Raw genomic sequence first — 20,365 nt, forward strand, 5'->3', positions numbered from 1 at the left:
TTAACACATCTTTTTATTTCTCTTCTGTCAACAACACAAGAGTTAGTGCACCAATTAAAGCACATCGTGTCTACAACCTTATGACTCATCTAGAAGGTTGAAAAAAGCTCGTGCTTAGTTGTCTACACCTTCTAGTTGTTTCTAGAGACATTCTAGGTGCTTCCTGAGAGTCCTTTATATTCAGGCATTCGTAGAAGCTTAGACACAGTGTGGGAGAGCATTTTTGGAGCATTGGAGGACTCAGGAACTTTAGAGAAGGGAGGAGCTTGCTCTACAAGTTTTCTGAGGAAAAGAGAATTAGCATCAAAATCTGGGTAGACTCTTGTGATTATGCTTATGTTATTTCCGCATCTTGCACTTCCTGTCTTCTTCATGTCTTCCATATGTTTTCTAAGGGTTTTTCCTATTTTTGGTTGTATGCTTTCTCAATATGGGTAGTTAAAATTTATTTGAGAAAACTTTATATGTGTAGATCTGAAGAGATTTCGGGGCTAGGGTTAAAATAATAGACAAATCCATTAGAAAATTTATTGAGTAAATTTGGAGAACAAACATTTTATAGATTTCTTAAAATTGAAAGTCTTTAAAAATTGTGTATTTGATCCATAGAAATATACATGTTTATTTCAGATCTATCTATATATATATATATAATCTATCTATATATATATGCATATACATATATATACATATACATATACATATACATATACATATATATACATATACATATATATATATACATATACATATGTATATGTATATATATATATATGTATATGTATATATATGTATATGTATATGTATATATGTATATGTATATATATGTATATGTATATATATGTATATGCATATGTATATGTATATATATATATATATGTGTATGTATATGTATATATATATCTATAGATATATATATATATATATATATATATATATATATATGTATGTATGTATGTATGTATGCATGTATGTATGTATGTATGTATGTATGTATGTATACTGAAAAATTTAATATTATATATATATATATATATATATATATATATATATATATAATGATTGTAACATTTTTTTAAAAATGTTTTATAATTTTTTTTTTTGCAAATTATAATGGGGTGGGGAGGGATGAACCTGTACCCCCACCCCACTTTCAATGAACGGCAATGGCCAACTGCACTATTGCCGCAGGCTCTGTGACAGTGTACTGTTGCAGGCCTGTGTCAGTAGGATCGCACGACACTCTACACTACAGCGCATACATGTGTTTAATATATAAATGAAAGCTAGTTGAAAAATGTGTTGTGAAAAAAATATTTTTTACATTTGATTTTATAATGTTTTAAATGTAATTATTATTGAATGTTATAATAATATATGTATATATATAAATATATTTGTATATAAATGTATATAAGTATACATATGTATATATGTTATTAGTTATAAATAATTATTATACTTAAAACATTTTGTATTAATGGATCATTCTTAAAAATAATAATAATAAACAAATAAATAATTGATTTAAAAGTATTAATATTAAGCTTGTCAATTGTGGAGAGATATTAATAATTAACTTAATTAAACTTAGTTTAATTAAGATTAATCATTAGAATATATTATAAATTGAAATTTGAGTTATGCAATTATTGTTTTTGATAATGTTGGGTTCATTAGAATTGCTAATTGATTTTTTGAAAATTTGATAGGGGTCATTTTCAAACAACATTTATATAAACAAAATATTATCAGATCAATTAAAAAATTGAGTCTAAAGGTTTTTGGGGAGAAACTTTTATCTATCAAACAAATACATGTGTTAAGTAAAACGTGCAATTTCTCCACTCAATATCTGAAATTGGAAACAGAAACTGAAACCTCCAAACTTAGTAATTTAAACAAACCAAAACATGTGTTTGCATTGTGTATTTTCTCTATGCTTTTGTTTTGGGTTTTGGGTTTTGGGTTGACTAGTGTTGACCAGTTATAGGACGTCTACCAGAGGATCGGGGGTTATGATTGTGATGTCATGATGATGTCTTATTTTTTATCTTTATAAACCCAACCATGGTTATGTGATGGAATGCTCTATGAAATGTTTGTAATTACTGACTGTTATACTTGAGATTCTTATGTATGAGACACTTGACTTAACCATTTTTGAGTCATCGATCAGTTATCTTTGGGATATTTTCCAATCGCCATGATGGGATTGAAATGTTGATTTATGATGTCATGTTTTGACTCAACCATTTTGGAGTATTCGATCGGTATGATTTTGAGATATATTTTGGTTATTGAGAACCAATGGATACTTTCGATTATCAGTGATACCTTCAGTTGCCAATAGAGAACTGTTGAGGTCATGAATTTCTATGGATGCTTTTCAGTTGCTCATGGGGATTTGATGCTATTATTGTGGATATTTGATGTTCTTATTATGGATTATCTTTTGATTTTTTTCTTTCCAGTTGCTTGTATAGGATTGGGGTGATTTATGATTCCATGAGCTTAGGGTAGGTAGTCTACTTGTAGTGTCGAGAAGTGGCTTGCAATGGGGGCCGGGGCCCTAAGAGGCTGCCAGGGTAACTCATTGTAAGTTGTTTAATAAGTGAAAACATTCACACCTAATACTAACTAAATGAACCTAAAAAGATAATTGTTTTGTTCTTGCCCATGCCTCGAGTGCTTGTACAGACTAGGATGGGAGTAGAGAGAACGCATGGTTGCAACCTTGCATTCCATAGTATGCCTTGTATGAGAGGATACTAGTGGCCACATGAGGATTAGTAGGGACCCGTGGAGTTTAGCTAACTACTAGGGTAACTTCTACATGATATATGTGATGACACTTTCCTGCTTGCATAGTAGGTTCCTACATGTCATTGTGTGCCTCTGAGAATTAGATGTCGATTTATGTGTTGGAACCTTTGAGTTAGTATACTTTTAGGATTCCTCGACTTAGAGAGTATTTATACTATGTGATTTGGATAGCCTATTTGGGACTTGAGATTATCTCCTCAGCACAGTGGGAGTGGACCACTTAGGTTCCACGCAGTCAAGTGGTAGTGGTTTTCCACTCTTATCATTTGAGATCTATTTGAGACATTGTGGTTGATGCATCCTTTATGATGGTGAATATGTATCCTTATATTGATTATTAGCTTATGTTAGATGATGTTATCTTATTCTTATATTTGTATGTTAGATTACTTTCTGCATATGATGTAGTATATGTTAGGAGTGACATTCCTATTATGTTAATATCAATGATCTCTTCAGTTGTTTGGAATGTTACGCACGGAGGGATGGCTAGGATCCATGATAGTCCATTGATGCTATTAACGGTTGGGAGGAACCGTGCACTTAGTTTATTATGTTTGATCTTTTATGATGGATGTATATATCTTCTATGATGATGTATCATGTGTATCATATGATTATCTTTACTTGATGTATCATGGATTAGAATAGGATGATGTACCTTATTCCACATATGTATATTCTTTTAAGCTTTTCATACTCTGTGACATGTATAGTGGATGATTGAGCATTTAGAAATGTAATGTATAGACATTGGACTTATCATTATTATATCATGTGGTTGTTGTATTAGATGGATTCAATAATGTTAGTTGATTTAGATGTAATTCAATGTTAAGGGATCTTTAAAGAATGTAATATGTTATGTATGTTATGTTTACTTTTAGATGGTTATTGCTATTGCTTCCATTATTCTTGTATCAGTTATGAATGATATTACTTTCATGTAAAAAAAAAAAATGCTACCAAACTTAGTGAAATTCTAGTTTAATTCTTTGGATCCCTTGGCGGGGCATTACACCTTTGATTAACCATCCTACCCTCTAGGGTACCCATCTTATCATTCAAATCCATGATATAATTAAACAACCATTTGATAGATATGAAGTTATCCAATATGTGATTTCTAGCATTGTTCAATACATGCATATTTTTCTCTTTGCTAAAGTCACTAATAATTAGCATAAAGGGATCAATAATCTCCTAGAGTTCAACTATACTTTTCTCTGCCTCACCAACCATAAGGTTTATTTTTTCTCTAGCAATGCCAAGCTTCACCTTGTTTATACTCATATTCTTCCATAATATTTTTCTTCCCTTAGAAGGAATCACCTCAATAGCCTAGGTAACATTAGTGTCTCGGTTGATCTCCTCATTAGGAGAATCATCCATGTATTGGTGTTTTATAAGATTCAATAGGGAATTCAAGACCTTGCTGACTCCAACATCACCTTTCCCAATTCTCTATTTTTTCCTTACAAGCTGAATTTTCTTCCTAGTACCCTCCTTCTCATTACTAATTTCCATATCCACGTCCTCCTCATCATAATCATCAGACGAGATAACAACTTTGGCATGTTTCTTGGTCACAAGTGTTCTAAGGGTTTTCATGGTTGGACTATCCTTTTGCTTTCTCTCTAACCCCTTCTCATACTTCTTCCTTCCATAGCCCACCTCTTCAACATTGATCTCCATATCTTCATCCTTGTCATAGTAATCATCATCATACCCACAATCTTCTTATCCTTCTTCTTACGTGGAGAAACTTTCATTTTTTTCTTAGTAGACATAGGAGCCTTAGGAGTAGACCCCTTTCCCTTCCCCTTAATTTTAGGAGCACCCTCCTCCTCTAAATACACACCATCACTATCTCTAGTTTCAAAGAAATCATGGGATTCCTCCGAGTCCTCTTCATCATTTGCCACAACCTTCACCTTAGTAGTAGTTAATGTGTTGTTAATGCGTTAGTTCTGTTTGTTCCATGGGCTAGCACCCTCTTGCTTCTTTCATTATCAAAAACTGTGTAAATGAAAAAGTTGTAAAAAATAAGGTGTTATAATATATAAAAAATCTTGCACTTGTGATTGTTAAGAAAACCAACCAATGAAATAAAAGAAATGTTTTCAGGGAAAAAATATCTTTAACATAGAAACATTATAAAGACACAATAGTTTAAAATAATTCAAGACAATGATTGGCTTATTAAATAACATCCAATTGAAGCTAGAATATTGCACTTACCAAAAGAATTAATAAACTAATTAAAAAAATTACAAATATAAATAAATTTTAAAAATATAATATTAATTATCAAACTAGGACAACCTTTCTCACGTTGACTCTCTTGACCCCAAATTTGAATTTGATCAATATTCATTTATATGTTTTTAAATTTCCTTATAAAGAAAGAATGACACATTATATATTCCAATGGCCGACAAGTGACATATATTTTGCTGCACTAGTTTGTCATTTGGCTAAACTTGTCGAGTAAGACTATATTTCAAATTTTAATATCATAATTAGTTAGTTGTGAAATAAAGGATCCTACCATTCAGCATGCATGCAATGGTCATAATGTAAGAATAATATTAATAATAAATAAAATATTTTCATAGTGAACTCCTAGATTCATCAAGTATAAAGAATAAACATTGCCCCGAAAGATTTTTATTTTGGGGTCACATCTAAAATATATTTATTTAGCGAAACACCAAAAGTATCATCTAAACTTTAATTTAAAATAAAGAGGATCTATACGAATTTAAATGTTAAAATTTATGATGCCTTGAAATTTTGGAAGTTTTTTAATTTGTTCAATTTAAAGTTAAATGTGAATGACAAAATAAAATATTAAGATATAATATTCAAATGAAATTCTAAATGAGAGATGGCACAAGTTAAATTTTTATTATAGTAATAGAATATTATAAATTATAATATTATTATCATTCATTTTAGATGTAAAAATTAGCATATGATTAGTACGCTAATTTATGTTTTAAAATCTAAATTTCTTTTTTTTTTTAATTGATTTAGTTTTTAGTTATTTAAATTATTTTAGTTTATTTTTTTAATTTAATTTAGTTTTTAGCTTTTAAAATTAGTTTTTTTTTAAGGCAAGAGTCTACAACACAACGAGAGGTTATTGGATTCGAATTCACTTAACACGTAAAAATAATTAATTACAATAAATAACAATAATTAATCTAGGCCTTAACTATTTACTAATACAAAATGGTTAAACTTTTAATTTTAATAATTATTTTAGTATATTTAAATTATTTTTGTTTCGTTTTAAAATTAGTTTAATTTTTAATTATATTATCAAAGTTTGAAATATAGTGTCTTGATATTGTATCAAAATCATTGAATAAATTATTACATATTTGTTTTAATAGATGATTTCCACATTAATTTTATATTATTTTAGCTTGATGAAATAGATAGATAGATAGGTTCATGTTATTTCTCAATAACAAACACCAAAAACAAAAGATTTCAAGCATATGCTAGAGTAAGATACATGATGTCCAACCTAATTTGTTGTAACATTTCTCATTATTCTTATAAAATTATATTTCATTTCTTTAAAAAAATGTTACAAATTATATTTAGTAAATAGATATAGTATTAGATGCACATCTCTTTCAACTATTCACAAACTAAATTTTTTTAAATTTTGACCATAGGGGAGAGGAACCAATAGTTGAGTTGGGTCCAATAGTTGATCACCCTCTTGTGAATATATTATTCAATATTCCAAAACATTTTTACTATAGATTGTGATTAATTGATCTATATGTAAATAAATAAAAAATGTAAATGTTGATAAAAATAGTCCAATACTTGAACACATAAAAACTTATAAATGTCATAGAAAAAATAAATAAATAAATTCATTAATAAGTGAAATAAATAAGTTTTTATCTCAAACAAAATACCATTTCTATCCAATATATGTGTGTCACTTAAAAAATAATATGCTCACTTAATAAAAATAAGATGCTCTCTTAAATAAACATTGATATAGTAGTTTACAAGTACTACTCTTATGTGTGTAACTATTGGGGTAGCAATGTGTATGTATAGAGTTTAAATCATATTAATAATATGTCCCATCACAAATATAAAAGGTGAATCCTAAGAAATGCCTTGTATTTTCTCATGAAATGTGTGAGATTGTCAAAAAATTTTAGTTTTCAACTACTCATCCCTTTGTGTTGGATATGGGTTGTATTTTATATAATAATGTGTTTTTTTTAAAACAAAAAATCATTATTTTTTTTTGGTTTCTTGGGATGATAGGAAAGTTATGGTGGGAGGCCTAATCATTGAGGTGAACGAAGAGGTTATCTCTAAGGCCACAAGCTTGCCCATGGAGGGGAGAAAATAGAAAAAGACCAATAAGAATTTTGACTATGAAGCCTTAAAACAATTCTTCATCCCCCTAGAGGAACCTATCAAGAAATAAGGTGGGTTTAGCAAAGGGGACCTCCTAGTTGTTTGGAAAGATGTTTGTCACATCATAATGAAATACCTCACCTTGGAAGGTAAGTTTACTATTTACTATTTGTACCATCTTCCTTTTCTGAACCACTTATGTCATAAAATCTTAATTTACATTCCCTTTTACTTGTTGCAATCCATTGAAAGCAATATTGAGGCCAACTGTAAGGCCAAGGACAATATTATTTTACATTAAGGTGATGCAGGAGCATCCAGAGGTATAAGGGCAATCTTGTGTCACCCAAAAAAAATGTGCCTAGACTTAGTTTCTGTTTCATGTCTTTTCATTTTTGGATACCCATTTGGGTCAAATAAAGGTTCCAACTCTCACAGTTCCACTATCAGTGCGTTTGAAAATCTTGAAAAAATAGGAGCATGCAATTTGGCCATCATTTTGGTGACCTAGAAGGTGTGAATTGACCAGATGAATGTAATTGTGATTTAGAGCGTTCTAGAAAAAGAATCAGGTCAAAAGGCCCCACGATTTGAAAGTTATTACAGTTTTTCGAGTTTTGGAGACCCCCTAAGAATGCTTTGAAGTCAGGTTAGGGGCATTAAATGACCTTGAAAAGGGCCAAAAAATGGGGGATGGGTAAGCTTGTCCATAGGGCTATAGAGCGCTTTGAGAGCTTTCCGAAAATGTAAACGGTTCGTCAATCGAAGCTACGGTTCAAAAGTTATGCCTCCCGAAAGTTTGATTACCGTTTCTGGATTCTTCTAGAATTGCACCGACTTCTAATGCAGCTTCCAGAATCTTCTATTTGGTCAGTGGATGCCTACTAGCACTTTCTAGAATGTACTCCTAGTCCTTAACCCTCTGGGGTCTATTTAAGGAGATTTCTGGCATTGTAAAAGGCAGTTCGGAGTGGAGTTTGAGAGGAGGTACCATAAGGAGAATTTATCTTCAGATTTATGCTATTGTAAGCCCTCAGGGCATGTTTTGAAGTTTATTTTCCTATACTATTTGTACTAGCTCATTTTCTCAGTTAATATAATTTCCCTTTTCTGTTGTTTCCATTCTGTTCTTGGGTTGTGTCCCCATCACAAAGGTTACTATTTTGGTTGTATAACTTCCACCGTGCATTATGCCCTTTGGTTAATGAACCGATTGTTACTCATGCTACCACTGTGCCTAGGTCCCTTGAGGCTAACCCTTCCCAACCTAGAAAAAAAAAGGCCCAAAAGGGAATCTTCTTCCCTGCCTGATAGTGAATTTATTAGATCCCCTAAAAAAGGTAAGTGTTAGGGGTATACTATGGGGTCGGGTGATGTTATTGAAACTCTTGGGGCTCGTAGGTCTAATCGGCTTATGAATGAAGAATGTAAGAAAGCCTTGAAAAAAGGTGAAGGGTGGGACTTTGATAACTCAATTGCTAAATCTAACGAGGACATTGACCGCATCTTAAGTATGTCCTTGGACTCCCCCCTCCCTCTAATACCCAATTGGAAAGCCATATTCAAATCACTAACCCCAACCCCTCTATCATGCAAGTTTCTTTATAGGAGATGGCTAAGGATTGTGGTGGTTCAGCACTTGGTGGGTTGTTGGGAAGGATGAAGGAAAAAATTGAGAATAAGGAAACAATGCTTTAGGAGGTGAAAAAAGAAATTGATAGCTTCAACAAGAGAATTAATGTCTCTAACAAATTTTATATTAAGGTGATGCATGCCTTCTTCATGACATTGTGCACCCTGCATGAGAAGATGTTTGGGACAAAGCCAAAGTTTGAGGAGGACTATAAAAATGTCTTTTAGTTCCTAGAGGTAGATTGAACTTCTACACTATTGTCAAAGCAATTGGGAGGCAATTAGGACTTTTCTATCTCATGGCATTTTACAGTTTTTGGTTTATAAGCTTAGGTGGCTTTATAACCATTACCCACCCTATGTGGCATAGACACTTTAATAATATTAGTATAATGCATGTTACTTTCATTTCTATTGGTACTCTAAACCTTACGTATTATTTTTTGATAGAGGCAAGGGGTGGGTTGTTTCTTATGTGATGGAACTTTTCTAGTGCTATTAATGTACTATTAATATGTCTATTTGTTACATGGGCCATCACTGATTTTTAATGATAAAAAAAAAAATTTCTTTTATTTTTGTGTTGAAGTATTTGTCCTTTTGTGTTTGGTATAAAAGTCATATATAAAAAATATTTATGATTAGTAATAATTATTTGGTCCATTGAAGTTACATATATGCTATATTTCATATAGTTATACAATATTTTATTAACAACAAATGATATTTTAATTTAATTGTTAGAGATTCTTAGATTAAGCTTTGGTTGAATGTTTCAAAAGTCATTCTTGGACATATTTCACTAGATGTTCTATTCTAAAGAGTTGCATGATGAGTCACACCTTCAAACCGTAGTTGTAGGTAATTCAATGTCCCTTTTACATCTCTAAAAAATGAAGGTCTTATGATATCCCATGTAGCAGCTACATGTTGATGAAGTTAGTCCTCACAACTAATGGTCCCTCTATGTATTAAACAATTGTCATGTAATGATGTGTACTTACAATTATAGTTAATAGAATGTATATGCAGTTAGAAAAGACTATTAAATTTATAAAACTCAAATTAATCTTTGATCAAATTCAACCAAAAACAACTAAAATATTTGAGATAACGTAGAATAAAGTTAAGAGAGAACAATAGAAAAATAAAACTTCAATAAAGTATAATTCAATTGAGAAAGTGTTTAATTATTTATATGATAGCTAAATAACAAAAATACAAAATCATTCATTAGTATGATATTTCTTCAATAAATTGTACTAAAGATGAAAATTAAATTTATTTACTTGTTTCTTCAACCATCTAGATTTAATAGCTTTCTTCTCTAGAATTCTTAAGTTGTCATTTAGTTTTTCTTCAACATTAAACTTTAATTTTTATTTTTTTAATAAGTTGAAGTGTTCTATAAAAATATATATTTTTATTTAATTCTATTCAATAAATTCTTTGAAATATTTGTTTATTGGTAAAAGGATGAAGCCATATAATATTTCATTACAATAGCAAAAACATTACAAAAGTCTTTGCCCAAATAGACACTAGCAGGAAAGAATGAAGAAAAAAACCTCAAGCCTTGCTTAGGACAAAAGTCCTTAACAAATTACATAAATAGAAGGGTCATACCCCAGTATAATAATGTTAACATTAGCTCTATCAAAGTGGGGTGGTTGATTACAAGAGTCCCTTTCAAACCTGAGGAACTTAAGAAGGCATTCCTTTTAACATATTACACATGTTTTCTTGAATGTCTATCATTTTAAATTGAATTTGCATTTTTAATAGCTTTGGTAAGTCTTGATGGCTAAATATAGAGGCTTTCTTGTGATATTTAGAGCACTCCCTTGGAATTTTGCATCTCAGAACAAATTTCAAATTCATTTGTGTACGTTAGTTAGAACTGTTATGAAATTGAGTTAGTGAATTTCTAGGTAAGTAATGGTATTAGATCTATTGATAATTCTCGTAAGGGTTCTTTTAAGGTTAGATTTGAGGAGTTCTTTAATTTTTCTAGTTTAGAATCTTTATGTTTATTGATTCACTTTTGTTTTAATTACTTGTTGCTATATTTTAATTATTATTTATTATTATTATTTTATATGATCGAGAATGTTCTTAGAATTTTTTTAAATGATATTTGCTATATTGTGATGTTTCTTTTCCATTTTTAACATCCATTAATGAATTGGATATTAAAATTTTATTGGAAAGGATCTCATCTCCAACATTACATTACATAAGAATTGAGAAATTCTTTGAAATGTTATATTACTGTTAAAGTAAACTATAGATTTTGGAGCATAACTTTTCAAGATTACACTCTGCATACCAAAGAATCATAACTTTTGTTGCTCTCCACATGTCTTAGCTCTATGCCTAATGTACTTGTACTATGCCATAAGCCTTTTGCATACTATTTTATGAAAAATCATCATGCTTTACTTAATCTGAGATATGGAGAAACTAAAAAACACTTGATAAATAAATTAGTTATGATGATAATATACGACTCAATATATGAGTGAAAAATATACAACTTAAATTTCTCTTCAATTACTAAAACTGGAATAGAAGAAATTATGAGACTTCAATTGAAATACTTTGAAAATTTACATGCTTTTATAATTGCTACAAGTGGATTGAAGATTGTTAAAAGAAAACACTCCACTTTTGGGTCAAAAAAGAAATACACTTTTAACTCCATTATACATTGAATGACATATTTTCATAAACTAACAACTTCTTTTAGTGCAATCAATGATCACCTTGAATAGTAAAATAATTGAATTAAATGACATGCTCTCATATGCATGCTTAATATTGAAAGTGATTTTAACAAAATAATATTTTATTAATTTTAAAGATAAAAACTATTGAGATTAATAAAAATACATTGGTAAAATTAACTTTTCATTTTCATAAATATATTTAAATTGTTTCTTTTATTTTTATTTTCTATGTTTATATTATGTTTAAATATGATTTTTAAGTATTAATATATAGAAAATAATCCATTAAGATAATGAAGTTAAGAAATAACTATATGATTAATTTTTACCATTTAGTATTTATATATATTGTAATTTGAATAAAGTAGAGTTAGTTCACACAAACTATATATCTATTTATATGATAGTTGACAGAGAGAGAGAGAGAAATCAAAGAAATTAGAATTAAATATTAACAACTAATTGATATTCTTAAAAAAATTAGTTCCTTAAATCTTATCATTAAATGTAATTTGGAGAGATCCCAAAAAAAGGAATCTTATAACATGGATTAAATTGAACTACTCAATATATATATATATATAATTAAAAAAATGTCAACTTTACAAATATTGAAGTGAGATCAAAATACTTAATATAATTGGATGTTATTTACAAAATTAATTCAGTATTAGTACATTAAAGTTTTAACTATATTTAAATATAGGACTTTTTAAATATTTGAATGGTTATTTTTTATGAATTAAAATTGAAAGAAGCTTTTCAAAAATTTAAATAATTTTGTTCTATGAAAAATATAAATCTTCTCATATTTTAAAAAATTCCACAACTTTCATTTATTTATCTTAAACTTTTTCTTGTTATAGATAAAAATCCTATTAATTTGCCCCAGTTTTTACTTAAATAAAATCTTTAAACACAACTGCAATATATTTATAATAATTTTAAATTAATTTTTTATTTTTAAAAAATATTAAATATAATGTAAAAGTAAAAATAGAATAAAAATCAATATATTTATAATAATTTTAAATTAATTTTTTATTTTTAAAAAAATATTAAATATAATGTAAAAGTAAAAATAGAATAAAAATCATTATGATTCAAAAATTTATTATAAATAGCAAAGTTTAAAATTATCATTCAATTTGAATATTAAATATAATATAAAAGACTATTTCTTTTGTTTTTTTATTAATGAAAACACTCCATCCAAAAAAGAATCCACCAAGAATAATATAAAAAATCTCCACCACACCAATGAAATAGTCTTCAACAAAAGTTGTAATACCAAAGTCCACTCAAATGTGTCTACAATTGATGAATTGGTATCTTAAATTGTTACTAGTGCACAATTATTATGAGATATTCTTGTCATCATAGTTTCTAAATTGTCTTTTCTTTTGTTTCAATATCCTTGATTGTTTTATTTGCCAATGTCTACGCCGGCATCAAAATAATATTTTATTGCTTTTCAAAATTAAATTAAAAATCATTTTAAAACTATTTTATAAATTTAAATTTAATTAAAAATTATCATTTTGATGTCGGTATAGACATTGCCATTTTATCTTTGTTGCTTAACATATATATACATGCTTTTTAAGCTTACCTTTTCTACCATAAGGTGTGTGATGGCTGAGTTTTCTATGTAAACACCCATTATTAAATCAATTGTTATTTCAATTGGGTGCTAAGAAAATTTGACCAGTGAACTTTAATTTTCAATATTCCTTCAAGAAATGCTTTTAAGAAGCTTTAAATAAGAGAATCCTATGCTATGCCTATGCTCCACTCAATTATGGATATGCTTAGAGAATTGAATGGGTATAATTCTTATCCATTTTGTAGAGATAAGAAAGATACGATGCAAATTCATAGGATATTTGCTCAATTTTAGTGGGTATGAAATATAGCAGCAATTTATGTTTGTTCAAAAGAATTTAAATGAATGGACACCAGAAGGAAAGCATAATCCTAAAGTATGAGAATTTGCAAGCAATGGGGACAACAATTTTTGTATTTTGTATTTTTTCTTTCTTTCAAATTGGGCCATGGGCTAGCCCATAAAAGTTGTGCTCTATGTTCTTTCACTTCTATCAATGGATAGCTTTCAAAAGTCTATTAAGATCAAGTGTAGGACTTAGAATTCATATAGAAGAAGCCTTCTATTATTTATTAGAGAATAGTTTTTCACAAGATTAATAATTTGTAGTGTTTTTTATTCTTTCGATATTGAAAGAATGAGTCAAAGATATATCAATAATTAATATTTTTCATAAAGAGTATGATGTTAATCCCATCTCTTTAATGTGTTTGGATTTTTTACTTTATAAGATTTGATTGTTGGTTTGGTTGTTTGTGAATCATTCAACTTTAGAAGTAGACTAAGGACCACTTGATATAACATAATGTTAAACCTCAATATAGATAAAAATTGTGTCAAAATTTTAAGATGTTTTGTTAAATATGAATTTTAAGGTTAGTATGTTATGTCATGTTCCGTGAGCATAACAACTAAGAATGTTGTCTAAAAGTGTTATTTCTAATAGTTGTCAATAGTCTTCTCTTAAGGTATTATGTCTTTGTTAGTCCCACCTTCTTAGAGGCGGAGACTATAGTTTTCGTTTCTCTAAATTGAATTAATCTAGTTTTAGGGAATTGTGCAATGTTTTCTTATGTTATGGTCTATAGAATTATTTTTTATTAAAGTGAAATTTTCTTTTTTTATTTCCCTTTTTTATTGGTTACTCTCAATTTTCCTAGTAGTATTTTTCTTTTTTCTTTTGGAAAATTCAAGAAAAAACTGAAGATAGGTGTTTACAAAATTTGACAAGTGGCATTTTCCAAGTCTTTACGTGGCATTGCTTCCATTTTGTATGCTAATTTGCATGTATGCAATTAGGCAATATTTGAAGATGATAGATGGATTGAATCACACCTCATCCTCTCCTTCACTACATGTTTGTCTAGCATATTGGGGAAAGAGTCTTAGTTGCAACAGTGAGGACTAGTGGAAATTCCATAAACATGAAAGATGAAGTAGAGATTTTAGCATCTAGTCTTTTGAAATACGACCATTTGCTACATAAAAAAAAGGGATCATGCATTTCAGTAGTAAAATTTTATATCTATAAAATTATTGTAGAAATGCACTTTCTATGCTAAAAGCATCAACTTGTGCTAATAGATGAAGTGAGTTTTCCTAGTTTGAAAAATTGTATGTTGCTTTTGTGTAAATTATTTTATTTTATCATGTCATAGAATGATAATAATTCACAGTATCAAAATATATTGTCAAGTACTTGTGTTGTATTGCGTAATGCAAGTGCTACTTGTGCCCTATCCATTTTCAATGTTTTTTTTTATGTTATCTAAGACATTTAGAATGACCATTTCCATTTCTATATATTTGTGACAAAAAAAAAATTATGGGTGTGATGCAGTCTAGAGGAGGCATGTTACTAGTTATGACCAACAAGAGACTATAACCTGGCTTTCAACTAATTGTAAATCATGGGTTTTCCTCTATGATAACCCAAAATGTGTTTAGACTACTGAGTTCTTTTAAAGGGTCACTTGAACCCATGTGTGTTCTTTACAAATTTAATGAATATAGTAATTTCTATATTTTTTTAGGATACATGCATATAGCTTGAAGTTGTTACCCTACTTTTAGCTACCTATTTTTGTCACTATTTGAGCTGAAGCAACTCTTGTAATGAATCTATGCAGGGGTGGCCTTTTTCTCTCTTAAGAGTCATAGATGGTCTAAAATGTACTAGAAATGAAATCGAGTTTTAATTTTAGTAAACCCTTATTTAAATGCTTCTATTTTAAGTGGCTATGTCTTTTTTGGTGGAAATTTCTTTCAAGGAGTGACAAGGGAGGTTGAAATTTGAAATGCTTACAAAAGACAAAACTAGTTATTTTTATAATCCATACACAATCAAATGTAGAGCATATAATTAATATTTGAACTGAATTATTAGGTTGATTTTTCTCTGCACTAGCTTGAGAGAGTGGTTGATCAACCTTTTGGTATGGATAATAGCAAGCATCTACATATGAATCAACAAATATTTTGCCATGCATATATGCATTGCAATTTTTCAACAACTATTAAAAATTTTATTCCCTAATAATTGGGAAAGGGCCAAATCTAACTCATTTGTTTAACTTGCAATATTACTAAAATAGAGTATCTACTATTACAATTCACTTAATCCTCAAACATTTATTGTTTAGCTTCTCAGTGAATGGAAAGAACAAGGAGACAACATTTTAAGATTTTGACAGAATTGAAATAATATATTACTTTTAGTTTGGCATGATTGGCTTTATCTGGTTGGTTGAGCAGAAAAAGCAGTATAGTTGCCTACTTAAACTAGAAAATATTTGACATACTACCCCAATAACCACTGATTATAAGATATATTGTTAAATTATAGTTTTCAAACTCTATTTTATTAGTAAAATAGTGAACAATGAAGTTAAATAATACAATTAGAAGAGCTCTTTGTGCATGAGGTCACAAGGTCTAATCTATTTTAGCTCATTTAGTGCCAGATGACCTGATTCTTGTAGTCTAAAAGAAGCTTGCATGAGATTACCTACTGAACTGTAGTCTATAACCTAATTACAATAGTTTGAAAAGGAGTCTGTATGAATAAAGAAATAGTTTTGGGCCATAGGTTTTCTCCCCATTAATTACAACATTTGAACTCATCCAATATACATGGTTTATGGATAAGAGGATTACCATCACCCCCTTTGAGTTTGTAAGCTCAAAATAAGACAAGTTAGACATTGGGATGAGTTTTAATGATGCTCCTAAAAGAAAAGGAAATATGAAGCAGAATAATAGCCTCTCAGGTCATAGAGACACAACCCAGAATTGTAGTGAGGAATTTTGAAGCTTAGATGACTGTATTCATCATTTCGCAAAGATGTGTATATTACAAATCCTTCTCCTAGTTTGCAGCCCTTGGCATAAGTACAGTTGTAACATAAACCTTTTTGTCTATTTAAATCAAGAGCTTTATTATATTATTCAATCAATTCATTTTAAGACAACACAAAATCTTTGCCAAAAATTTTAGGAGATGCAAGCATAGAAGTGTAGAGACATAGATGATCTTTGTAATGGGCACCCTAGAAATGCCCAAGAACTGAACTAACTACCGATAAAGATTCTAATATTTTTGCATAGATTTTGAAACCATATAACATGAACAAGAAGGAATTTATGCAATTGAAGAATGAACCACTGCTGAAATAATATTAGTTCTCGAACTAATATCAAATACATAGAAAACTCACAAATTACTCTAGCATCATAAAATCAAATAAATAACAAACTCTTCAACTCACTAATTGCACCCAATCTGCTTGTAGCTAGAAATGCATCCAAGTTTCCTATTAATGAGTTGATAGAAATGAATTTCAAAGGCCAAATCCCAAGGGAATGACATCTGGAATGTCACAAGAGAGGATAGACATCCTCTAATGCCAAGAACAAATTTGTAACTCACACATCCAAGTTCCTAACAAATGTAATTTGCAATAATCAGATGCTAAACAATGAGGCTATCACCCCTATTTATCCTTTTCCTTCACCCTTCTAGAAGGAAATAAAATATTAATTAATTGCATTTACTAGAAGCTTCCCCCTTCCAATAATTAATGCACTATCTAGAAATTCATTCCTTGCAATATAATAATTAAATATGCTTCTAGAAAATTAAATTACTAGAGGCTTCCCCCTTTCTAATAATTAATGCACTTTCTAGAAGCTTTTGCCTTGCAATACCCTAATTAATTGTGCTTCTAGAAAATTAAATTAATTAAATATAAAGTCATCTTTTAATTACAATTTATTTAATGACTTAATATGAAATTAATTTAATCAATTTCTTTGTATTTCTCCACTTAGCCTTTGGAGAATGTAAAGGTTAAGAACTCCACTAAGTTTCTAAAAAGATGGGGACAATACAGTCTGCTCTCCTTGAAATTGCTTGTCCTCAAGCAATCCAACAACACAATGAACTCCAATCTCCACCTAGATCCCAAATGAAGTAGTATGTGATATCCATGTGGACATTAAATTAACTGCTAACCAGCATCATTAGGACCAACCAATGTCCTACAACCTAGCACTCAAAACTTGTACTGATGATGTAGAAGTCAAAATGTCACCAGAAGGAAACTCCGTAGAAGATCTATGAAACCTCTTCTTCCCTATATGTACCCACATAATAGATATTGGACTGGAATCTAGATCATCACCAGCATGCATTGAAAAAGATGTAGCTACAAGCAAACCATATGCACTTGTGCTAACTATATTAACAATAGGTGTAGCCACATCGAAATATATGGACATAGGAACAATACTAATTGTCACAAAAGAAAACTGAACCAAATCTATAGTTGATGAAAACTCATAATCATCAACATGTGCTCCATCATTAGAAAAAACATCAACAACTACATCCATACTGCTAAAATCTATTAGATTGTGGTGACTGATCAGGAAAGTACTGTACATATTATGGCCGACATGTTATAACCCTAAAGCAGTTTAATACTTGTATAAAAGGGCTTAGGGTTGGGTATTTTTCATAATGTTGTGATATGAAATTGGTTCTTGCAGCGGTATTGAGCTGTAAGGGATTACGGATTGTAATCAGGTTGTAATCACTAGATTGTAATAAGATCGGACTTGCTGTTTGGTGGACGTAGCCCAGGGATTGGGTGAACCACGTTAAATCTTGGTGTCTTGTGTTCATTTCTATGTGTTCTATTATTTTCTATTATTTGTTATATTTGCATGTAGTGTTTATTTCTGTCCGTGGTTTATCCTAACAAGTGGTATCAGAGCCTAGTTTTGGCTTGGTCATGGGTTCAAATCTCCTCGGTGCCTTCCCGACCCGCATAAGCACCTGGTATGCACGTCGAGGGGGAGATTGTTGGGTGATGCAACGTGCTCCCCTGCCCACAGGTGGTTAATTATGTGGTGTTCCATGTTCACTAACAGTCATGGCTTTTGGTGCAATGGCAAATGGATCCTCTGCAAGAAAGTCTCATGGTTAAGTGGGAGTCTCATAGTTGAGTGGGAGCGATGGCAGATGAGGGTAAGTTGAGGGTTGATAGGTTTAATGGGCAAAACTTCCAGTTATGGAAGATGCAAATGGAAGACTATTTATATTAGAAGGATTTATGGAAGCCGTTGGAAGGAAAAGCCAAGAATCAGGGAACTATGTCAGAGGCTGAATGGGATCTTTTGGATAGAAAGGCACTCGGAAGCATTCGGTTATGCTTGGCACCATCGGTGGCATTTAATATTACAAAAGCAAAGACGATAGAAGATTTGATGAAAACCCTAGCGACACTGTATGAAAAGCCCTCCGCTTCAAATAAGGTATTTCTCATGAAGCGTTTATTTAATATGAAAATGGCAGAAGGTGGATCTGTTGTAGATCATTTAAATGAGTTTAATACTATTACTAGTCAATTATCTTCTGTGGGTATCAATTTTGATGAAGAAATTAGGGCTCTCTTGATTTTGTGTTCTTTGCCTGAAAGCTGGAATGGCTTGGTAATGGCGTTGAGTAATTCTGTTCCTGGATCTAGTACCCTAAAATATGATGATGTGATCGGTGTTATTTTAAGTGAGGAAACTCGTAGAAAATCCTTAGGTGGATCTACATCAGGAAGTGCTTTAAATGCACAAAGAAGGGGTAGAACGACTGAAAGAGGAAGTAACTCTGGAAATCGTGGGAAATCAAGAGGAAAGTCAAAGGGGAGGAGGTCTCAATCGAGAGGACCAAATGATTGCTGGTACTGTGGGAAACCAGGGCACAAAAAGAAAGATTGCTGGAATCGAAAGAAAAATGAAGGAGATAAATCAGATGGAGACAAGGAGGCAAATGTGGTAAGTAAAAAATCTGAAGAGGATGCTTTGCTTATGTCTTTAGAGAGTGTTGATGATTCATGGGTTTTAGATTCTGGTGCTTCATTTCATGCTACACCTCATAGAGGTTATTTCATTGATTATGTCCAAGGGGATTTTGGGCTTGTTTATTTGGGGGATAATGAACCCTGTCAGATTGTTGGAAAGGGAAAAATTAAGATTAAGTTGCAGAATGGGAATCATTGGCTACTACATGAGGTAAGACATGTTCCAAAACTAAGTAGAAATTTAATTTCAGCAGGGCAACTCGGTGATGAGGGTTGTGTAGTTACTTTTAATGATAAAAATTGGAAGGTTTCAAAAGGTTCCCTTGTAGTAGCAAAAGGTGTGAAAGTAGGCACCTTATATCTTTGTACAGGTCATATTGTTCCTTCTACTTTGATTGTTTCAGAGAAAATTGAATATTCAGGAAAAATTACTACAATTGAGCAAGGAGAACAAATAGCTGCTGTAGATTCTGATATAGCATTGTGGCACAATAGACTTGGGCACATGAGTGAGAAAGGTATGAAAGTACTTCATTCAAGGAAATTTTTACCAGGTCTAAAATGTGTGAATATGGATTTCTGTGAAAGTTGTGTGTATGGAAAACAAAAGAGAGTGAGTTTTGTAAAGACAGGGAAGGAAACCAAAAAGGAGAAATTAGAGCGTGTGCATACAGATGTATGGGGACCATCCCAGGTATCTTCCCTTGGTGGCTCTCATTATTATGTTACATTTATTGATGACACAACTAGAAAAGTATGGGTTTATTTCCTTAGATAGAAATCTGATGTATTTCAAACTTTTAAGAAATGGA

This window comes from Cupressus sempervirens, chromosome 3, assembly GCF_028749045.1.
Source record: "Cupressus sempervirens isolate cs-2001-9-10 chromosome 3, ASM2874904v1, whole genome shotgun sequence".
NCBI lineage: Eukaryota > Viridiplantae > Streptophyta > Pinopsida > Cupressales > Cupressaceae > Cupressus > Cupressus sempervirens.